Here is a 21,147-nt window from a genome sequence, read left to right on the forward strand (position 1 = left end):
CGTTCAATGTGAAAGGCCCTTAAGACCCCGTTCACACTGAGGTTTGCAATCCATCTTGAGGCAGATTCAGTCCGGATTACTTCGCAGCCAGATAGTGTTCAGATTTGTTTTTAAAATCTGGCTCATCCCACGAGGCCACATTCAGAACCACATTCCGGTTCTATGCTATTTTGCATGCAAAGTAAACACCAAACAATAAACCGCATTTATCGGAGAGTCTTCTTTGACTCAAGCCTCATTTTCTGACAGTGCAACAAAATTCTGATTTACCTGGTTTTTCACAGCTTGTCTTTTCCCTGGGGTTGTATTTTATGGTGAAATATGAACAAAAATGTTCACAAATTCATGCCCTGGTTACAAAATTGTGGATGTGCCCCTGGATTTTTAGAGCAACTTTTGATGTACAGGTACAGACTGCGACTTTTTGAAGTCATGTCAAACCAGGCAGATGCAGATTTTTTATTTTATCTAGCTCTTATTTTGTGTTAATGCGGATTTTGTGGGAAAACTGCACAGGGAAGAACTTCTCAGTGCAAATAAAACCTTCCAGTCTGGATCCTGTCAATTTTCTGACATCTGAACGAGCTCTGGTGTGTACATACATGTTTCTGTATGTCACAGCGAAACTGTTTTACTGAAGAAGTCACAGGGTGCACGGATGTTGTCCGAGCTCATCCTACACACGCGTCTGAATTCAAGTTATGCGTGCGCATGCATGGGGTGCTGTGTGCCATTTTATTTTACCAATGAGAAGGAATAATGGACAGCTTCATGGATTAACTGCAGTCGACTCCTTCAAATAGGTAAACATAAATTTGTGTGATATTTCAGAAAATAACTTATTACCTCACAAAAGTTAACTTTTTATGCTCACGCCATTAACCTGCAGTCTGTCGCTGCTGTGACGGTTTTCTGACGTAGACATCGGAGCACAGGTGTGTGTGTGTGTGTGTGTGTGTATTTCACACAGAAACAATATTATTATGAATTAACTATATTGGAAATTTGATTTTCTGTTTTTTTATGGTTGGTGGGTGACTGACAGGCTCGTCTGTCCAGGGCGGGCCCAACTGACTCAGAGGGCGAGCAAGGCACCCTAAGGCCCACTCACGATGCCAGGCCTGTGTCTGGCTGGTCTCCGCCTCGTGCGTGCATGCAGATAAGGAAGCAGGCACCCAGCAGCGAGTTCTTCCATTTCATTGGCTGGAGAGCACTTTGCACTGAGCGCCTCTGATTGGCTCACTTAGATATAAGATAGGCTGCTTCTTTGCTATTGTACTCATTTATTTCCGCTGCATAAAATTCTATTCATAGTTTTTAGCTCAAATGTTAAGTATTTTTTCACTGACATGCAAAATTATAGCAGAACAGCAAAAAAAAGTCTTTAAAAGCACATTTTGGAAACCATCAGCCCAGTAAGTTAGCTGGTTTTGTGTCATCATAAAAAATAAAGATAAAACAATGGGTGAAACACCTACCAGGTAAAAAAAAAAATTAAAGAATTTGGAAGCTAAAAATGTTCTGGTTTCTATTATCAGTTATTAATACTGTGTCTCAAGGAGGTTAAGTACAGTAGCTACAGTATTATGATTAAATACATAAATGAAATCTGTCACCCTGAGGGTGACGAGTAACTTGCATTTCAAAAACAATGCTGTAAAAAGAACTGTCTGCACCACATCATTTAAACATTGTACAGGTCTATTAGAAAAGTATCCGACCTTATTATTTTTTTCAAAAACCATATGGATTTGAATCACGTGTGATTGCGTCAGACAAGCTTGATCCCTCGTGCGCATGCGTGAGTTTTTCCACGCCTGTCGGTTTGCGTCATTCGCCTGTGAGCAGGCTTTGAGTGAGGGGTGGTCCACCCCCTCGGCGGATTTTCATTGTCAGGAAATGGCGGAATGATTTGGGCTTTTTTTCCATCAGAATTTTTTCAGATAGTGTTAGAGACTGGCAGCTGGAAACCATTCGAAAAATTTATCTGGCTTTTGGTGAAAATTTTACGGGCTTCACAGAGAATAAGGACTGTTACTACAGCTTTAAGGACGGCTTTATGGATCGGCGTTCGGTGCGCTGGTGCTCCGTGCCGCCATCGAGAGCCACAAACCACCGGATCATTTCTAAACGGATGGCTCTGTGGAGCCGGGACCGTCGTGTGCACTTTCTCTGGTTATCACAAGAGCACGGGACATGTTCTGGCAAGTCCAGGCACATCCACAATTTCTCGGATAATCACTCGATGGAAAAACCACAGACAGCTGTCTGAATGCCATCTCAAAGCCGGCCTGTGAGACCAAAACGGAGGTGTTCCTTTGTCTCGCTCCATCAGCAAATCGGTCGTGACGCGCGAAACCTCTGCTCGGCTTTCCATGACAAAATCTCTTGTTAAAAGTGAAATCTGCCGGAAAACAGTTGATGTCCAGCTCTTGTGATAACCAGAGAAAGTGCACACGACGGTCCCGGCTCCACAGAGCCATCCGTTTAGAAATGATCCGGTGGTTTGTGCTCTCGATGGCGGCAACAGAGCGCGCCATGCCGAGTGTCCTTAAAGCCGTTCTTAAAGCTGTAGTAACAGTCCTTATTCTCTGTGAAGCCCGTAAAATTTCACTGAAAGCCAGATACATGTTTTCGAATGGTTTCCAGCTGCCAGTCTCTAACAGTTTCTGAAAAAATTCTGATGGAAAAAAAAGCCCAAATCATTCCGCCATTTCCTGACAATGAAAATCCGCCGAGGGGGCTGGACCACTCCTCACTCAAGCCTGCTCACAGGCGAATGATGCAACCGACAGGCGTGGAAAAACTCACGCATGCGCACGAGGGTTCAAGCTTGTCTGAAGCAATCACACGTGATTCAATCCATATGGTTTTTGAAAAAAAAATAATAAGGTCGGATACTTTTCTATAGACCTCGTATAGTGACCCAGTCTTTCCATCATAACATTACTCAATGACATCAATACCTGAGCAATCATGCTATCTTGATTTGAAACATGTCGTCTGGTACAATTGATGTACCAGACGACATGTCACTCAGAAATGAAATTTGACCTATGTTTAGGTTCACATTTGACCTCACGAACAAGCCCTGAAAGGCCAAGGTCATCTGCTTTTCTGAGGCAACGTCACTTTTGAAAGGCCAGTCCCTATAATTCCCTGATATATGGATGCAGAAATTTAAGAAAATGCTTCAGGAATGGTCATTTACTGAGCGGCCTTTGACCTTTGTTTAATCATATTGTGACCTTGATCTTTGACCTCAACTTGTTTCTCATGTCAAGAGAAGTTTTCTTCAAGTTTCTACATGTCCATTTTGAAGATGATCCAGGATGATTTGCAACACTTTTTCACACCCTTAATATCAAAACGTTGCAACACCTTTTCTCAACATAATGTCACCAAATCACGTCATATCGCAAAGCTTTCGGTATGTTTGTAATCCCTCATCAAGCCCTATGCTTCGGTGTATTACAGGACATGTTTTACTCAAATATGAAATTTGACCTACTTGTAGGTCACTTTGACCTCCAGGTAAACCCTGATGGTCAGGTCAATCACTTATCCCAGGTAATGGCTTATATGGGCAAGACCATTCACCATATTCGTGCAAAATGTGGAAGCAAAAAAGCAACAAATTGCTACCAGGAAAGTTTTGGGGTGATTTATTGTTTATCCTTCTTTGTGACCTTGACCTTACAGTTTTTTGTTTTTTTTGCATGACAAAAGAAGTCTTCCTCAAGTGTCGACTTGTTAGCTTTGAAGATGATGCAAGATGATGTGCATGCCTTTTCACACCCTTAAAATCTAAAATTTGCACCGTTTTCCTCATCATAACATCACCAAATGACATCATAAGAGAAAAATACTGACATATTCGAACCTCTGAGCGAGACCTATAACGTGGTGTATTACACAACATGTTTTACTCAAATATGAAATCTGAAATCTACTTGTAGGTCATGTTTGACCTCAACGCAAACCCGAAGGTCAAGGTCAATTGCTTATCCCAGTTAATGGCTTATGGGCAAGGCCATTCACTATATTCAGGCTAAATGTGGAGGCAAAAAAAAAAAAAAAGCAACAAAGTGAGACCAGGAATGTTTTTTTTTTTTTGGTGATTTTAGAGTTTGACCTGTGACCTTAACCTTTCTGTGTGCTGAAAGGTATCCCCCATAGGACTGCTATATATGAACTTACAAGAGTCTGAAATGTAAATTGCTGCGCCAGAGTGTACTAAAGGTGAAAAATGCAATGATTAAAAAACAAACAAAAAAACACATACATGCTGACTAACAGACCATGCCAAAAAATTGGTTTGGCAACATAATAAATATATAAATAAAAATCACAGTTTCATTAGCTTTTTTGCATACCTGCAAATCTGGTTTTAGCAACAGTAACCAAAACAGCATCAGAACATGGTTTTAAGAACAAAAATACACATCAATGAAAGCAGGGTAACAAAGAATAAGCTCTCTGCCAGAGGTTAAGACGGTATATAACCGTTTATGTAAAGGAGGTCTGGAGGACCTCTTACATACCATTTTTAAATTCTTTGTAGGACATTCCACCAGAAACGCACACGTCCACTTCAAAAGTCTTGGATGAAAATATATGAACAGTGCATCATAAGGAGGGCATGTTGCACTATGAGAAACATATTATGCCACCTCATCAAGTTTTTATGATTGAATAAAATACATTTTTTTGCACATTTCAACCCAAAAATGTCAAGCCCTGCCACAGACAGATTTGTATTATATATGAATGATTTCCTTATAATTTATTTTCCAAAACTAACATTTTTGTATTAATCACAGGTCAGTGATGTGTTTTATATTCCTGTAAGAAATACAAGTGATGTTTCCTTCTTCTGTAGTAGAGTGTTAAGCACAGAAAATTTCACAGATTTTCAAATGCATACTCGCAGATATGTAATCCCAAGAGGATAACTCATCAGCATTTTCTCAAATTGGTTTATATAAAAATAATGCTTCTGTGTGACATGACTGACAGTGTTGTGACAGGACTGACATTATGGATTTTGCTGATGTACGAAAGGTATGTTTTGTATACTTTAATTATGTTTTGCTAAACATTGTATGAAGAACGTTTTACTTCATTTTATTACACAGTGAATATAATAAATAGCTAGAATAGCATTGAACAGCACAATGGTGCTACATCATACTATTACCAGGGTAGGCAGATTACTGTCTGGATTATTACAAATTAGATGGCAATAACAGTCATTTCCGAGGCACCAATATATTACTACATAATATTACATTATATCATATAGTAATATTACATAATATTACCCTATTGCCAAGCTGTAATATGAAGTGGTACAGAGATGATAGTCCTTTCTGACCTTGAAGGCCCTGGCTGAAGCCCTTGCCGTAGCTGTGAAACTGTGGCTTTCTCTTAAGCCTAGCCCTTTGTTGCTGCTCTCTCCATAATTTGCGTCTATGTCTTTGGTCTCGTTCATTCAGTTCATGAATACGTTTCCTCTTTGTCTTGGTCTGCCTCCATCTCTCGCTTTCTCTCTGAAGATGTTTCTCCCTTCTCTCAGGGTCTGCATTGCATCGTGCCCGACATTGTCTCTGTCTCTCAGCTGCACTAAATGGAGCCATACCTGCAATTTGTACGAATTAAAATAATTCCGTCATTATAACTCAACTCCGTAAAAAAAAAAAAAAAAAAAAAAAAAAAAAAAAGACCCATGTTCAACACCCATCGTCCATGAGCATAAAATGCTTCAAATTTACAGTGTAATGTCTATTTAGTGAAACAAAATTTTCTGGCATGCATTAAATACATACAGTTGTTTGCAAACATTTGGGCACCCCTGATATTTTCAGGATTTTCCTATATAAATCACTAGTTGTCTGGATCAGAAATTTCATTTAAAAATATCATACAGCAGACGAACACACTGATATTTGTTTCTAGTATTTACAGAAAGTTGTGCAATAATTATTTCAACAAAATTAGGCAGTGCAGTCAACAGGGCTGGCATTTAGGCATATGGCTAAGCCTGAAACTAATTTGTCAAGGGGTTTTGGGGCTGCCTAGGTCCCCAATGGGATCCAGGGGCAAAGCCCGGGCGGGGGGCGGTTGATTTCAGGCCTTTTCAAACCTGTTTGGAAAGCTCTCAGGGAACACTCAATGTTAAGATTTTAAACAGTCATTACCAATCTTTGAGGTCAAGTGGTTTGGTGTTTACAATGCAATTTCCGAAAAGCCAAAAAATAAAATAACCACAAACAATGAAGCTATGAGAGCTGTAATTCAATAAAAACATAAACAACATCAGTACATGGAGTTAATAGGCAATAGGTTCTAACTGACACCTGCAGAAGACCTGACCCTAAAGGTGCATTCTTCAGCCCCGATTGCTCATTTAGACATGCAGCCAGCTCGAATGGAAAGAGTCCTGGTGGATCCGGAACTTCTTCCATTATAGACAATGGAGGCCACTGTGCTCATTTGGATCTTCAAAGCAGCAGAAATGTTTCTGTACTGTTCACCATATTTGTGCCTCGACACAATCCTGTCTCTGAGGTCTACAGACAATTCCTTTGACTTCATGCTTCAACCCTATCTGAGGACTTTGACTTCATGCTTGGTATGTGGTCTGACATGTCCTGTCAACTGTGGGACCTTATATGTAGACAGGTGTGTACCTTTCCAAATCATGTCCAATCAACTCAATTTACCCCTGGACTCCAATTAAGCTGTAGAAGCATCTCAAGGATGATCAGTGGAAACATGATGCACCTGAGCTCAATGAAAAAGTTTGTGAATCCTTATGTACATGCGATTTTTAATTTTTTTAGTTTTTTATTTTTAATAAATTTGCAAAAATCAAAAAAAAAAAAAAAATCCCATTGTCATTATGGGATATTGTGGTAGAAGTTTGAGGAAAAAAAAAAATTTTCATCCTGCTGCAGAGATGGTTGTCCTTCTAGAAGGTTCTGTTCTCTCCACAGAAGAATGCTGGAGCTCTGACAGAGTGACCATTAGGTTCTTGGTCAACTCCCTGACTAAGGCCCTTCTCTCCCACTCGCTCAGTTTAGACAGGCAGCCAGTTCTAGGATGGGTCCTGGTGGATCTGAACTTCTTCCATTAACAGATGATGGAGGTCACTGTACTCATTCGGACCTTCAAAGCAGCAGAAATGTTTCTGTATCCTTCCCCACATTTGTGCCTCAAGACAATCCCGTCTCAGAGGTCTACGGACAATTCCTTTGACTTCATGCTTGGTTTGTGCTGTGACATACACTGTCAACTGTGGGACCTTATATGTAGACAGGTGTGTTGTATGGCTGGGGGGCCTGGCTGCCTTTTTGTTTCTGTCTTTTGTTTTTCCTTCCAGGTGGCTTGCATTTGGGACCGAGTGGCTGTGTTGCTGAGGTTATCAGGACCTCACCCTGATCACCTGCGGCTCGTCAGGACTCACAGCTGTGGTGCATCTATATGGATTGGAACATGGTGGCATTTAAGACTGGAGTATACAGTGTGTATTTGCCAGAGACTCGACCTTGTGACCAGACGGGTGAGATCGTCGTCTCGGGAGCCATCTCATCATCACTGGATGCAGAGAACGCCCAGGGTTGATGCACGGTCTGTGAAAGAGGAGGGGTGAGGTCTCACGCTCGTCAGCACACTTCATGAGGTACGTTAGATTTTGTGACTAACATTTATACAGTCAGTAAATGTGGTGTCCCTCACACCTTTTTATATTGAGCTGTATGTTAGTCATGTATCGGCTTCCACTGCAGTGGAGTTTTGTGAACTGGATGTTCCATGCCTGCAGGTTGGGAAGCTGATTAGTAATCAAGCCAGGAAGTGTTTGCTGTTTGTACACCTTTAAGTGTTCTCTCTGTGTGTAGAGTGTGGACTCACATAATGGTTCCTTCTTTCACAGACTCGGTTTGTTGCGGCCACCTGGGGGGTGTCGGCGGGGTCCTTGGGTCCGAACAGCTTCTGGCTCCGGACCGTTAGCGCTGCTGGGAGCGCACCACGCCAGACCGCACTTTCTTTTGTTATTTTTTGTATCACTGTTATGTATTAAATTCAGTTAGCCTTTGTACCGTGCTCTGCTTATTTCATACTGGGTCCTTCAAAGCTGGTCGGTTCTCCGAGCTGCGTCCGACACATAACAAGGTGTGTGCCTTTACAAATCATGCCCAATCAACTGACTTTACCACATGTGGATTCAATTAAGCTGTAGAAACTTACTGATATACTTAGGCAGGTGTGATCAAAAAAATGTAACATGAAAAAAATAAATTAAATGGTTATATTTATCCAGTGATTTGTACTATAAATTTATTTTACTTTTAACTTCACCAGTGCTAGATCATTTTTTTATACAAAATTACTGAATTTTCACATTTGCCGTTCAAATACTGAGAAGAAACATGCAGTGAGGCAGCAGCCTGCTGTGTCTCAACTTGCACAATCACTGAGCTAACCGCTGGAATGCTGTGCAGTGAGACTGTTTTACTGTCTCTCTGTATATTGCTATTAAAATGGTCAAACACTTTGGCTGTATGAACTTAAATTCCATAGTTTAGCTGATGTGCATAATGTACAGTGTTTTTTGTCAACACCTGTATGTGTGTGTAACGTGTTTTGTGTGCTGAGCGATCGCAAAACAGCTGCAAAAAGGTACCAAGTGAGGCACGTAGTTCTCCTGCCTCATGTTAGGGGGCACTAGTGATCCCAGGGATTCTTCTTGCAGCAACTCCTTAGCTGCAGAATGAGTGACAGCGAGCTACAAGAGCAGCCGTTCATTTATTTTTTCCTCTCTCTGGACTTTACTTTCAGAATGGAGGATTACATATCCAAACTGAAACAATTTTTAAAACTGGACTTTAAATCGAAGCAGGGGGTAATAATTAAAGGAAGACCAAAGACTAAAAGGTTTGCTTAACACAACAGAAGAGTCGCTTTTTCAAATGGAGTGGGACACACTAAAGTCTGGCTGTGTGGACGTCCAGTAAGAAACTGACTACTTCTGCTTTTCCTGCCTTATTTTCTCAACTTGTGACAATGTCGGTACTCAGATGGGATATTGTGACCTGAACAAGCGGTCGACCGCTCACATTCAAAGCCAGAAAAGGAAGAAAACAGAGTCAGAACAGGACTGATGAAGGACGACTGTCTTCCCTGGCAGTGATCTCCACTGAGACAGACAGACTTTTAAAACTGAGGGAAGATAAGGAAAACTTCCACAAGCAAGTCATCGATGCTTTTATTCAGAAGAAGTGGTACATATGGACTTCATTTAAAAGTAAAGGTAGAAACATAACAATGTTGCGTATGGGGGGAAGCTTTTGAAAATTTGAGCTAAAAATTGGCCATTCTAGGGGTACCCAAAGGGGAAAAGCCAGGTACAACAGCCCAAGTCCCTTCATCATGTCCAGAAGGCTGGGGAAGTTTGTTGAGTGGGCAATCTCATTCTGGGTTAGCCAGTACATGGCCCTCAGTGAGGCAGTCGGAGTCCGTGGACATTTTTAAGTCAAGACTTAAAACCTATTTTTATTCTCTTTCTTATGAGTAGTTTTTATTTTGTTATGTTTTATTCTTTTACTTCTGTTTTTAATTAGGTATTTGAATTTTTTTTATTTTTATTTATTTATTTTATTTTTTATGTTGAACTGTTTTATATTTTGATTGTGATCCAAGTCTATGTTTGTCTGTATTCTCGTTGTGCACATTTCACAACAGTAAAGTGTTGTATTTTTGGCTCATCTATTGTCCGTTCATTTACCCCCCTGTTGTGGGTCCGTGTCACTACACTTTCCCAACAGGATATCTCGCCAATCGTCATGGATCGCAAGGGCGTCAACCATCTGTTGGACAGCCAATGGAATAGCAGGTGCACATGCATCTGCAGCGTGATTGGTGAGTTCAGCAAATCCTCACCGCCTTTACTGCTCGGTTGGATCTAATACCGAGCAGAACTCATCCTCAATCGCAGGATGAGGTTCCACTGCGCAGGTGGAAGCGAGCGCTCAGGGCGCTGCAGCTCCTCCTCCTACTGACCCGTGCCAAATATAGACATTCCACTGGTCATTCAGCGACCCCCCCCACCATCCCCTGAAGCATACATAAGTCCCCCAGAGCCGTACGGGGTTGTGTGGAGACGTGCGCGGACTTTTTTAATGCAGTGTTCGCTCGTCTTTTCACAGCGTCCCGTGATGTACGCATCAGACGCCAGTAGGGTGGCTTATGTAATTAATTTGCTTCGAGTGAGGCACGCGCCTGGGCTACGGCGCTCTGGGAGCAGAATTCACGGCTCCTTACCTCTTATACTGGTTTGTGAGGGAGTTCAGAACAGTATTTGATCACCCAAACGAGGCGAGACTGCTTCAACAACGCTGCTGTCATGAGACAGGGGTGTCGGAGTGCAGCTGAGTATGCGGTCGACTTCCGCATCGCGGCTGCGAGGTCCGTGGAATACCGCTGCACTCCGCGCTGCCTTCGTAAACAGACTGTCGTCAGTCCTGAAGGCATCTGGTGGCTAAGGATGAGCCGCGGGATTTACTCTAACCGATTAGACAATCGGTTAGAGGAACGCCGTCGGGAGCGAGACGAAGGGCGTGGTCGGATACGCGCTGTCCCTCTCCCTTCCGGTCCGAAAAGGTACCGCCCTCCCCACCTCCCTGCCTCAGCGCTCCGTGTGGCGACAGCTCCCCCTGCTGACGATGCTATGGACACGAGCAGGGCTAAGTCAGAGCCACTAACAGACAAAGGAGACTGCCCGCGAGAGTGCTTTATCTGCGGCTCAAGCAAGCATCATCAGAGAGACTGCCCCAAACGGTTAAACACCAACGCCCGCTCTTAGAAACTGGCTAAGGGTGGGCCAAGAAATTCACGTGGGACAAACCTCTTCTGCACGACTCCCGTTACGATCCTGAGTGGGGATCTAACCCTTCAGGCCCCTGCACTGGTGGACACGGGTCAGAAGGGAATCTGCTGACAGCAGATGGGCAGGGAGGTAGGGCTCCCTCTGGTGGCGCTTCCTTCGCCATTGAAGGTGCGGGCGCTAGATGGCACTCTTCTCCCTTTAATCACACACAAGACACTACCTGTGACTCTGGTGGTGTCTGGGAATCATCGGGAGGAGATTGAGTTTTTTTGACTCCTTCTACCTCCCGCGTGATTCTGGGCTTCCCATGGATGATCAAACACAATCCCGGATTGATTGGCCGTCTGGGATTGTGGCTCAGTGGAGCGAAACCTGTCACCAGGAATGTCTAGGATCCTCGGTTCCACCTGGTTTGACCGCTAACGAGGAGGTAAAGTTCCTCCCAATCTTGCGGTGGTGCCTGAGGAGTACCACGATCTCGCTGACGTCTTCAGCAAAGATCTGGCACTCACTCTTCCCCCACAACCGTCCGTACGATTGCGCCATTGATTTGATCCCGGGAACTGAGTACCCGTCTAGCCGGCTGTACAACCTCTCACACCCGGAACACGAATCAATGGAGACCTACATCCGGGACTCGTTAGCTGCCGGCTGATCCGGAACTCCACCTCCCCGATGGGTGCAGGTTTGTTTTTTTGTGGGCAAGAAACGGCGGCCTCCGTCCAAGCATTGACTACAGGGGACTGAACGAGATCACAGTTCGCAACTGGTACCCTCTACCCTGTTAGATTCGGTGTTCACGCCCCTGCATGGAGCCCAAATATTCACAAAACTTGATCTTAGGAATGCGTACCACCTGGTTCGGATCCGGAAGGGAGAAGAGTGGAAGACGGCATTTAACCCCATTATGTCACTTGAGTACCCGGTCATGCCATTCGGCCTCACCAACCCCCCGTGATGTTTCAAGCTTTGGTAAATGACGTCTTGCGGGACTTCCTGCACCGATTCATCTTCGTATACCTAGACGATATTCTCATCTTTTCCCCGGATCCTGAGACCCTGTCCAGCATGTACGTCAGGTCCTGCAGCGGTTGTTGGAGAACCGGCTGTTTGTGAAGGGCAAGAAGTGCGAGTTCCACCGCACTTCTTTGTCCTTCCTGGGGTTTATAATCTCCTCCAACGCCGTCGCCCCTGATCCGGCCAAGGTTGCGGTGGTGAGAGACTGGCCCCAACCGACAAGCCATAGGAAGCTGCAACAGCTCCTCGGCTTTGCGAATTTCTACAGGAGGTTCATTAGGGCTACAGTCAGGTAGTTAGCCCCTGACAGCTCTGACCTCCTCCAAAGTACCATTTACCTGGTCGGATCGGTGCGAGCCGCGTTTAGGGAGTTGAAACGCCGGTTTTCGACTGCACCAGTTCTGGTGCAGCCCGATCCTAGCTGCCAGTTTGTGGTAGAAGTGGATGCCTCGGACTCAGGGATAGGAGCCGTGCTGTCCCAGAGCGGTCCGATCAGATTCTCCATCCTTGTGCCTATTTTTCACGCAGGTTGACCCCGCTGAGCGGAACTATGACGTGGGCAGTCGGGAACTCCTCAAGGTGAAAGAGGCTCTTGAGGAGTGAGACATCTGTTAGAGGGAGCCGCGGTACCATTTACAGTTTTCACGGACCACCGGAACCTGGAGTATATCAGGACCTCCAAGCGGCTGAACCCCAGGCAAGCCCGCTGGTCATTGTTCTTCGGGCGTTTTGACTTCCAGGATCACCTACCGCCCCGGGACCAAGAACCAAAGATCGGATGCCCTGTCCCGGGTTCACGAAGTCGAAGTCAAAACCGAGCTGTCAGATCCGCCGGAATCCATCCCCTGAGTCCACTGTCGTGGCCACCCCTCACCTGGGATGTGGAGAAGACCGTCCGGGAGCCCTGGCACGGAACCCAGACCCGGGGACGGGCCCAAGGAACAAACTTTACGTCCCACCAGAAGCCAGAGCTGCAGTTCTGGACTTCTGTCACGGTTCCAAGCTCTCCTCTCATCCACGGGTGCGAAGGACCGTGGCAGTGGTCCGGCAGCGCTTCTGGTGGGTGTCCATGGAAGCCGACGTTCGGGACTATGTCCAGGCTTGTACCACCTGCGCCAGGGGTAAAGCTGACCATCAATGGGCACAGGGACTCCTCCAGCCGTTACCGTGCCCCATCGCCCCTGGTCCCACATCAGCCTTGACTTCGTCACGGGCCTCCCGCCATCCCAGGGCATGACTACCATCCTCACGATAGTGGACCGGTTCTCCAAGCGGCCCACTTCGTGGCCCTCCCGAAGCTCCCTACGGCCCAGGAGACAGCAGACCTCCTGGTCCACCACGTCGTGCGTCTGCATGGATACCTACTGACATTGTCTCCGACCGTGAGCCTCTCGTCCGGGTATCACCCGCAGACCAACGGACAGGCAGAACGGGCCAACCAAGAACTGGAACAAACCCTACGCTGTGTGATGTCTGCGCACCCGACGGCCTGGAGTGAACATCTGGCTTGGATCGAGTACACCATAACAGCCAGGTGTCCTCTGCCACCGGCCTCTCCCCGTTTGAGATGTTCTGGGGTACCAGCCCCCATTATTTCCCGTGGTGAAGGGAGAGGTCAGTGTGCCCTCGGTCCAGGCCCACCTGCGGAGATGCCGTCGGGTGTGGCGCACTGCCCATTCTGCCCTGTTGAAAGCCCGGATGAGGGCTAAAGCCCATGCAGATCGCCGGCGTTCCCCGGCACCTGCATACCAGCCCGGGCAGGAGGTATGGCTATCACGAAAGACGTTCCTGTGCAAGTGGATTCGCCAAACTCAAGGACAGATACATTGGACCGTTCAAGAGCTTAAAGTCCTCAGTCCTGCCGCAGTGAAGCTCCAGCTCCCAGCTTCACTGCGGATCCACTCAGTTTTTCATGTTTCCAGGGTTAAACCATATCACACCTCACCCCTCTGTGCTCCTGTACCGGCACCGCCTCCTGCCCGGATCATCGACGGGGAGCCGGCTTGGACTGGCGTCGGCTCCTGGACGTCCGCCGGAAGGGCCAGGTTTCCAGTACTTGGTGGACTGGGAGGATATGGACCTGAAGAACGCTCCTGGGTGAAGAGGAGCTTCATCCTGGACCCGGCCCTCCTGGCCGATTTCTACCACCGTCATCACGATAAGCCTGGTCGGGCGCCAGGAGGCGCCCGTTGGGGGGGGGGGGGGGGGGTCCTGTTGTGTGGGCCGCAGAAGAGTACTGACTGGCCCACAACCAAAGGGCGCCCTGCCTCAAGTGTGGGCTTCAAGCACGAGAGGGTGCTGCCGCCTCACAGGAACAGCCGGGGTGACAGCTGTCACTCATCAACTATGACAGCTGTCACCATCACCAGGTCATCAACCACCCTACAAAAGCCGGGATGAACATCACCACCGTTGTCGCCGAGATATCGTCTACCTTTTCAGGTATTACCTCAGCCGTGATTGTGCCGTGCGCACATTAGGTGGAGGTGTTGTTCACACCTGGAAACACTTGCTAGTAATGGGGGTGTTTTCACACACTCATTACTTCTGTTCTTCTGCTTCTGCCCGCAGTACCAGATCCGACAGCGGAGACGGTGACCACCTGGGGGCTCAGGACTTGGCGGCTCCAGTATCCTTCGGGTTCGGTGGCAGCGGAAATCGTGTGGGATCCGTTTCTACTCGGGACGGACGTCTCCTATCCTCGAGCCTACCCACACATCAACCTTGTATATTTTGATTGTGATCCAAAGTCTATGTTGTCTGTATTCTCGTTGTGCACATTTCACAACAGTAAAGTGTTGTATTTTTGGCTCATCTATTGTCCGTTCATTTACGCCCCCTGTTGTGGGTCCGTGTCACTACACTTTCCCAACAAACAGCCTCTAAACACTTCCTATAGCTTCCAATGAGAGTCTGGATTCTGGTTGAAGGTATTTTGGACCATTCATCTTTACAAAACATCTCCAGTTCAATCAGGTCTGTTGGTTTTCCGAGCATGGACAGCCCACTTAAAAATCACACCACAGATTTTCAATAATATTCAGGTCCAGCCCCGGTGTAACTTCAATTTTGACACTGATTGATAAACATTATTCTCAAGAATCTGCTGATATTGACGGAATCCATGTGACCCTCAATTTTAAGATTTCCAGTACCTACACTGGCCACACAGCCATACAGCTGATGGAACCACCTCCAAATTTATTGTAGGTAGCAGTGTTTTTCTTGGAACGCTGAGTTCTTTTCAGCCTGCATACCACCCACTGTTATGTCCAAATAACTCAATTTTAATTTTCATCAGTTCACAGCACCTTATTCCAAAATGAAGCTGGCTTGTCCAAATGTGCTTTAGTATACCTCAAGCGACTCTGTTTGTGGCATGTACGCAGAAAAGGCTTCCTTTGCATTACAGGTTCATACAGCATCTCTTTGTGCAAAGTGCGCTGTATAGTTCAATGATGCACAGAGACACTATCTGCAGCAAGATCATGCTGTAGGGTCTTTGGAGCAGGTCTGTGGGTCAACTATGACTGTTCTCACCATCCTTGACTTCAGCTTACCTGAGATTTTTTCTTGTCCTGCCACTTCGGGCCTTAACTATTACTGTGCCTGCGGTCTCCCATTTCCTCACTATGTTCCTCACAGTGAAAACTGACAGCTGAAATCTCTGAGATAGCTTTTTGTATCCTTCCCCTAAACCATGATGTTGAACAGTCTTTGTTTTCAGGTCATTTGAGAGTTGTTTAGAGGCTTCCATGTTGCCACTCATTAGAAGAAATGCAAAGAGGAGAAACATTTGCAAATGGCCACCTTAAATACCCTTTTCTCGTGATTGGATTCACCTGTGTAAGGAGGTCAAGGGTCAGTGAGCTTACCAAACCAATTTGTGTTCCAATAATTAGTGCTAAATATATTCAAATCAATAAAATGACAAGGGTGCCCGAATTTATGCACCTGCCTAATTTTGTTTAAATAATTATTACACACTTTCTGTAAATACTATAAACTTCATTTCACTTCTCAAATATCAGTGTGTTCGTCTGCTGTATGATATATTTAACTGAAATTTGTGATCCAGACAACCAACAATAAAAGGAAAATCATGAAACTTATCAGGGATGCCCAAACTTACAGTAGTGTTCAGAACAATAGTAGTGCTATGTGACTAAAAAGATTAATCCAGGTTTTGAGTATATTTCCTATTACATGGGAAACAAGGTACCAGTAGATTCAGTAGATTCTCACAAATCCAGCAAGACCAAGCATTCATGATATGCACACTCTTAAGGCTATGAAATTGGGCTATTAGTAAAAAAAAAGTAGAAAAGGGGGTGTTCACAATAATAGTAGTGTGGCATTCAGTCAGTGAATTCGTCAGTTTTGTGGAACAAACAGGTGTAAATCAGGTGTCCCCTATTTAAGGATGAAGCCAGCACCTGTTGAACATGCTTTTCTCTTTGAAAGCCTAAGGAAAATGGGACGTTCAAGACATTGTTCAGAAGAACAGCGTAGTTTGATTAAAAAGTTGATTGGAAAGGGGAAAACTTATACGCAGGTGCAAAAAATTATAGGCTGTTCATCTACAGTGATCTCCAATGCTTTAAAATGGACAAAAAAACCAGAGACATGTGGAAGAAAACAGAAAACCCCCATCAAAATGGATAGAAGAATAACCAGAATGGCAAATGCTCACCCATTGATCAGCTCCAGGATGATCAAAGACAGTCTGGAGTTACCTGTAAGTGCTGTGACAGAAGACACCTATGTGAAGCTAATTTATTTGCAAGAATCCCCCGCAAAGTCGCTCTGTTAAATAAAAGACGTGCAGAAAAGATTACAATTTGCCAAAGAACACATCAACTGGCCTAAAGAGAAATGGAGGAATATTTTGTGGACTGATGTGAGTAAAATTATTCTTTTTGGGTCCAAGGGCCGCAGACAGTTTGTGAGACGACCCCCAAACTCTGAATTCAAGCCACAGTTCACAGTGAAGACAGTGAAGCATGGTGGTGCAAGCATCATGATATGGGCATGTTTCTCCTACTATGGTGTTGGGCCTATATATTGCATACCAGGTATCATGGATTAGTTTGGATGTCAAAATACTTGAAGAGGTCATGTTGCCTTATGCTGAAGAGGACATTCAACAAGACAGTGACCCCAAGCACACTACTAAATGAGCAAAATCTTGGTTCCAAACCAACAAAATTAATGCCTCGCAGATGTGAAGAAATCATGAAAAACTGTGGTTATACAACTAAATACTAGTTTAGTGATTCACAGGATTGCTGAAAAAGCAGTTTGAACATAATAGTTTTGAGTTTGTAGCATCAACAGCAGATGCTACTATTATTGTGAACAACCCCCTTTTCTACTTTTTTTTTACTAATAGCCCAATTTCATAGCCTTAAGAGTGTGCATATCATGAATGCTTGGTCTTGTTGGATTTGTGAGAATCTACTGAATCTAGTGGTACCTTGTTTCCCATGTAACAATAAGAAATATACTCAAAACTTGGATTAATCTTTTTAGTCACATAGCACTACTATTATTCTGAACACTACTGTATGCATACAACTGTAAATCATTTATTGTAAACCTCTGGCTTTTGTTAAAGCGTTAACCTTTCACTTTGTGTTAGTTTCTTTAAAGGCCACATGCAAAGTTCTGGAAATCTATATTTCCTTGAACGCTGTTCTGGTTCTAGGGCATTTCCCCCCGGTCATCCCCCCCACCAGCACCCTGGGTCCTTTTATCTTTGCATTGGTTGCTGTTGGCCTTCCGTTTTTTTTTTTTTGTTGTTGTTTTGTTTTGTTTTTTCAAATTCAAAACATATTACACCATTTGCTATTTTTAATGTGCTTAATGTGGTGAACACATTTGTAACTGTCTAAAAAGGTAATTATTTGTAATGTTTATGTTGTAATACGTAGCTTGGTAAAACAGTGGCATGTTCATTCCTTGTGTGCAGCTGTAAATTTTAATAGATTTAACATGTCATTATAATCGTTCAGATGAGCTACGCTCTGATGCGTTGTGCTGACACAATCACTTGCACTCACGCGCAGTGTTTTTTAATTGTGCAATGTTCACTTGAAGTTCACATCATTAATGCGTGATGGAGATTTTGATTATTTCAAAATTTTCTTTGCGCACATGTAAGAAGCCGCACACAGTTTCTAACGGTTTCCAACTAGGTTCAGGTGAGTTTACTCTCGTGCACGGCAGAATGTGTGCAAGTGCGCGGATCAAAATTGTGCATGTGTCATGGCACCTTTACTTTGTAGCAGTTCAGTGCTGATTGTGATTGCTTTAATTAAACAGAAGGAGGGGGGGATGACTGGAGTTGGAAAGGGCTGGGGGGGGGGGTGATGTCCAAGGGGGAAATACCCTGATACCTGCTGTTATATATAATGCCAGAATCGTCGGTGTATGTTTCCCAAATTGGTCTGTGTCCATTTATTTCATACCTCATTTGGTTACACATTTCTCCCGATATATCCCCTGCTGGTGAGAACATACACTGTGTGATGTCAGAGTGGGGAACACCCATTCTTGATTGCTTTCATTCACAACAACGGAGGACTCAAACAGTGACTTGCAAAGCTTTTTATCACATATTTCTCTTATAATAATGAAATGGACCAAATTGAGGAGATTTTAGCTGTGAAGAATCTAGGTGGTGTACGGCCTTACAGGTTCAACCAAGAATGGTCAGAAGAAGAAGATTCAGATGAGGAATTGGACCAAAGCAACAGTGACAGTGAATGTGGTGAGGAAGCCAGGTGCTTGGAAGATCTGTACTGGTCGGAAATTTGGTTGTGTAACCACAATTGTAATAGGTAACACACCTGACCCCGGGCCTTTGAAGTTTCACGTTGAAATAGCTGTCTGAAGAAATGAAGCCTCTGATAAACTCCATGTACAATATGTGACTTAAACAATTTTACTATATCGTGTGACATGTCCACTGAGAAAGAAAACAAACAAACAAAAAAAAGTGTTTGATTGACATGATTTAAATATGTACATTGACTGCACAAGATCAGAATGTGTACAAATACCTGTACGTTTGGGGTAAATGCTGGGGGTGGTGTCCGTCTTCAGCTCCATGTCATACTGCATCTTGTTTATGTAGCTGTCCTCAGTGAAATGGCAACTACATATGGCAGTTGTTTGCATTTGTGGGGGGGGGGGGAGACCATCCCAGTCCTTTCGTGTATTCTTGACAAATTGTGCTCATCAGTCTTGTTGCTTCTTGTTTGCGGGAAATCCAGGCAGACCTACTTTTCGCCGACTGTTAATACCTGAAGAGTGTGCGCTAACTTAAATTCCTAAAGTGACCATTCACTGCCACTTATGACTTTTATTGAACACAGACCTTCCAAATAGTCACAAAATGCATTGATTCACAATGGTTTGAGTCAATTTTCCAATTTTACTGCGTGTGGCCTTTAAGAATGTCTCTATGCTGAGGAGACACCCATATCAGGGTCTGTGTGGGACGTCATGGCTGTGCACAATGGATGCACAGCTCGTGAATCCGCTCTTAAGATGCCTAAACAACAAACAAAAAAAAAAAACAATTTCAAATTTCAGACGTTGAATTTGTGCTCCATCCACAGCATTTAAACAAACTAGTGAATAATAATGCTGTGTTCTGCCGGTGGAATGGAGAGAACTTTGTCCACAGCTGTCCGTGTGGGTTCATCACAGCTGATGTGATCTATGTTTCTAAAGTGCAGAAAACATGTATGCACAGTTTTCTGTCTGTGTGCATTCCACCAGCCGAAAGCAGCATAATTAGTCATGAGTTTGCTTAAACACATTACAGCGACATTGAAATCGTACATAACTATTTAGACTAAACAGAGATGCGGTAATGTCTGGTCAGTCCCGATGCCAGACACAGATATGCAGAGGTGCCTTGCACTGCTCTGAGGGGGACACAGTTTTTAGGCCAAAAGTGTAAAGTCCTATTTAATCCCCCCCCCCCCCCAAAAAAAAATATTTTTGAACTGTTGAATATGCAATTAGAACGTAGTTGGGAAACGAAGGAGTAATCTTCTCATGTCTGACTCACATGAACAAACCACAGGGCTGTAGCGCAAGTGCAGGCTAAATGCATGTGAGTGCAGTTTAAATGCACCTCTAATATTGGGCTACTCATACACCTCCTTTATGCACTAAATGCAAGTATAGACATTCTCTAGAGACTGTTTATTAATGTTACCAGCAGGAAACAACTCATACCCAACGTCGAACGTGCTGCTCTCTTAGTCGGGCTTCTAGCATCCAAGCTACCCTGGAGCAAGTGTGCTAGTGCTGCCACTATACAGGGTTACCTGTATAGACCATAGTAAGTGGCATCTGTTTGGACACACACTACAACAGAGGGAGTGACAGAGAGAACAGTGCCAGGTACAAAGTAGTTATGAGATTCTCTGTATCAGAACTCTGGCCGAGAGAGGAAAAAGTGGTGAAAGAGAACTTAACATTGAATGTGCTGCTCTCTTAGCAAGGGCTTTCAGCAACCAAGGTGGCCTGGGCATTGCCCATAAAGGATCCTAATATTCAAGGGAAATTCCATTTGAACTATACTGAAGTAACTGCACAACATCCCCCTATAAGACTGGAGGTACAATGCAAGAAGCAGGCAATAATGTGAAGGCAGAATTCAACCACTGGACTGAAAAGCACCACCACCACCAGAATTTGAGAATAACCAAAAGCATGTACCTTTGGCATGAATCTCTGCAACTTGACAGATGTGAGTACCAGGCCTGACACAGAAGACGTACATGTCAGTACCATCGTTCCAGCACCCTGATACTAGAAGCAGAACTGAGCAGCTGTAATGGAGGCCCCAATACAAAAAGAACAAGGAGTGAAATGTTTATCAGAAGGCCCACATTTAGCTAGCACCAAGGAAGAACGTTTGGTGAACCATGGACGAGACATGGGATGGCCCAGGCATGTTAAGAAGAGCGAAGCACTCCGTACAAGTTAGGACAAACACCAACATAACCCACCATAGCAACATAAGAGCAGACCACTGACATTGTATTTGCAGTAATGATGGTGGAACATCCACCTGACATCAGTTTTAGATTGGGTAAGAAAGAAAATGGAGAAAGCGGTGGAAAACTACAAAATTAAAATTATTAGTGGGGCAAAGTCAAAGTAGTGGAATCAACACAACAGACCAAGAAAGCAGTAACAGCAGCTTGACCATGCACAGA

At 44.5% G+C, this 21,147-nt stretch overlaps 2 protein-coding genes and 1 long non-coding RNA gene across 4 annotated transcripts in view; 1 reads left to right on the forward strand and 2 right to left on the reverse strand.

Moving 5' to 3' along the window:
- The window catches only part of LOC117507475, a 203,474-nt gene that overhangs the window by 42,519 nt on the left and 139,808 nt on the right, over positions 1 to 21,147 (reverse strand). The window lies entirely within an intron of this gene.
- Positions 1 to 21,147, reverse strand: part of LOC117507473 — a 153,431-nt gene that overhangs the window by 42,426 nt on the left and 89,858 nt on the right. The gene's annotated exons all lie outside the window — the stretch shown is intronic.
- LOC117507477 lies at positions 9,137 to 20,722 on the forward strand. Its single transcript, XR_004559723.1, has 3 exons — positions 9,137 to 9,148; positions 10,163 to 10,164; positions 20,372 to 20,722. It is a non-coding gene; the product is annotated as an uncharacterized LOC117507477 (long non-coding RNA).

Source organism: Thalassophryne amazonica, chromosome 3 (assembly GCF_902500255.1).
Source record: "Thalassophryne amazonica chromosome 3, fThaAma1.1, whole genome shotgun sequence".
In the NCBI taxonomy this organism is placed as follows: Eukaryota; Metazoa; Chordata; class Actinopteri; order Batrachoidiformes; family Batrachoididae; genus Thalassophryne; species Thalassophryne amazonica.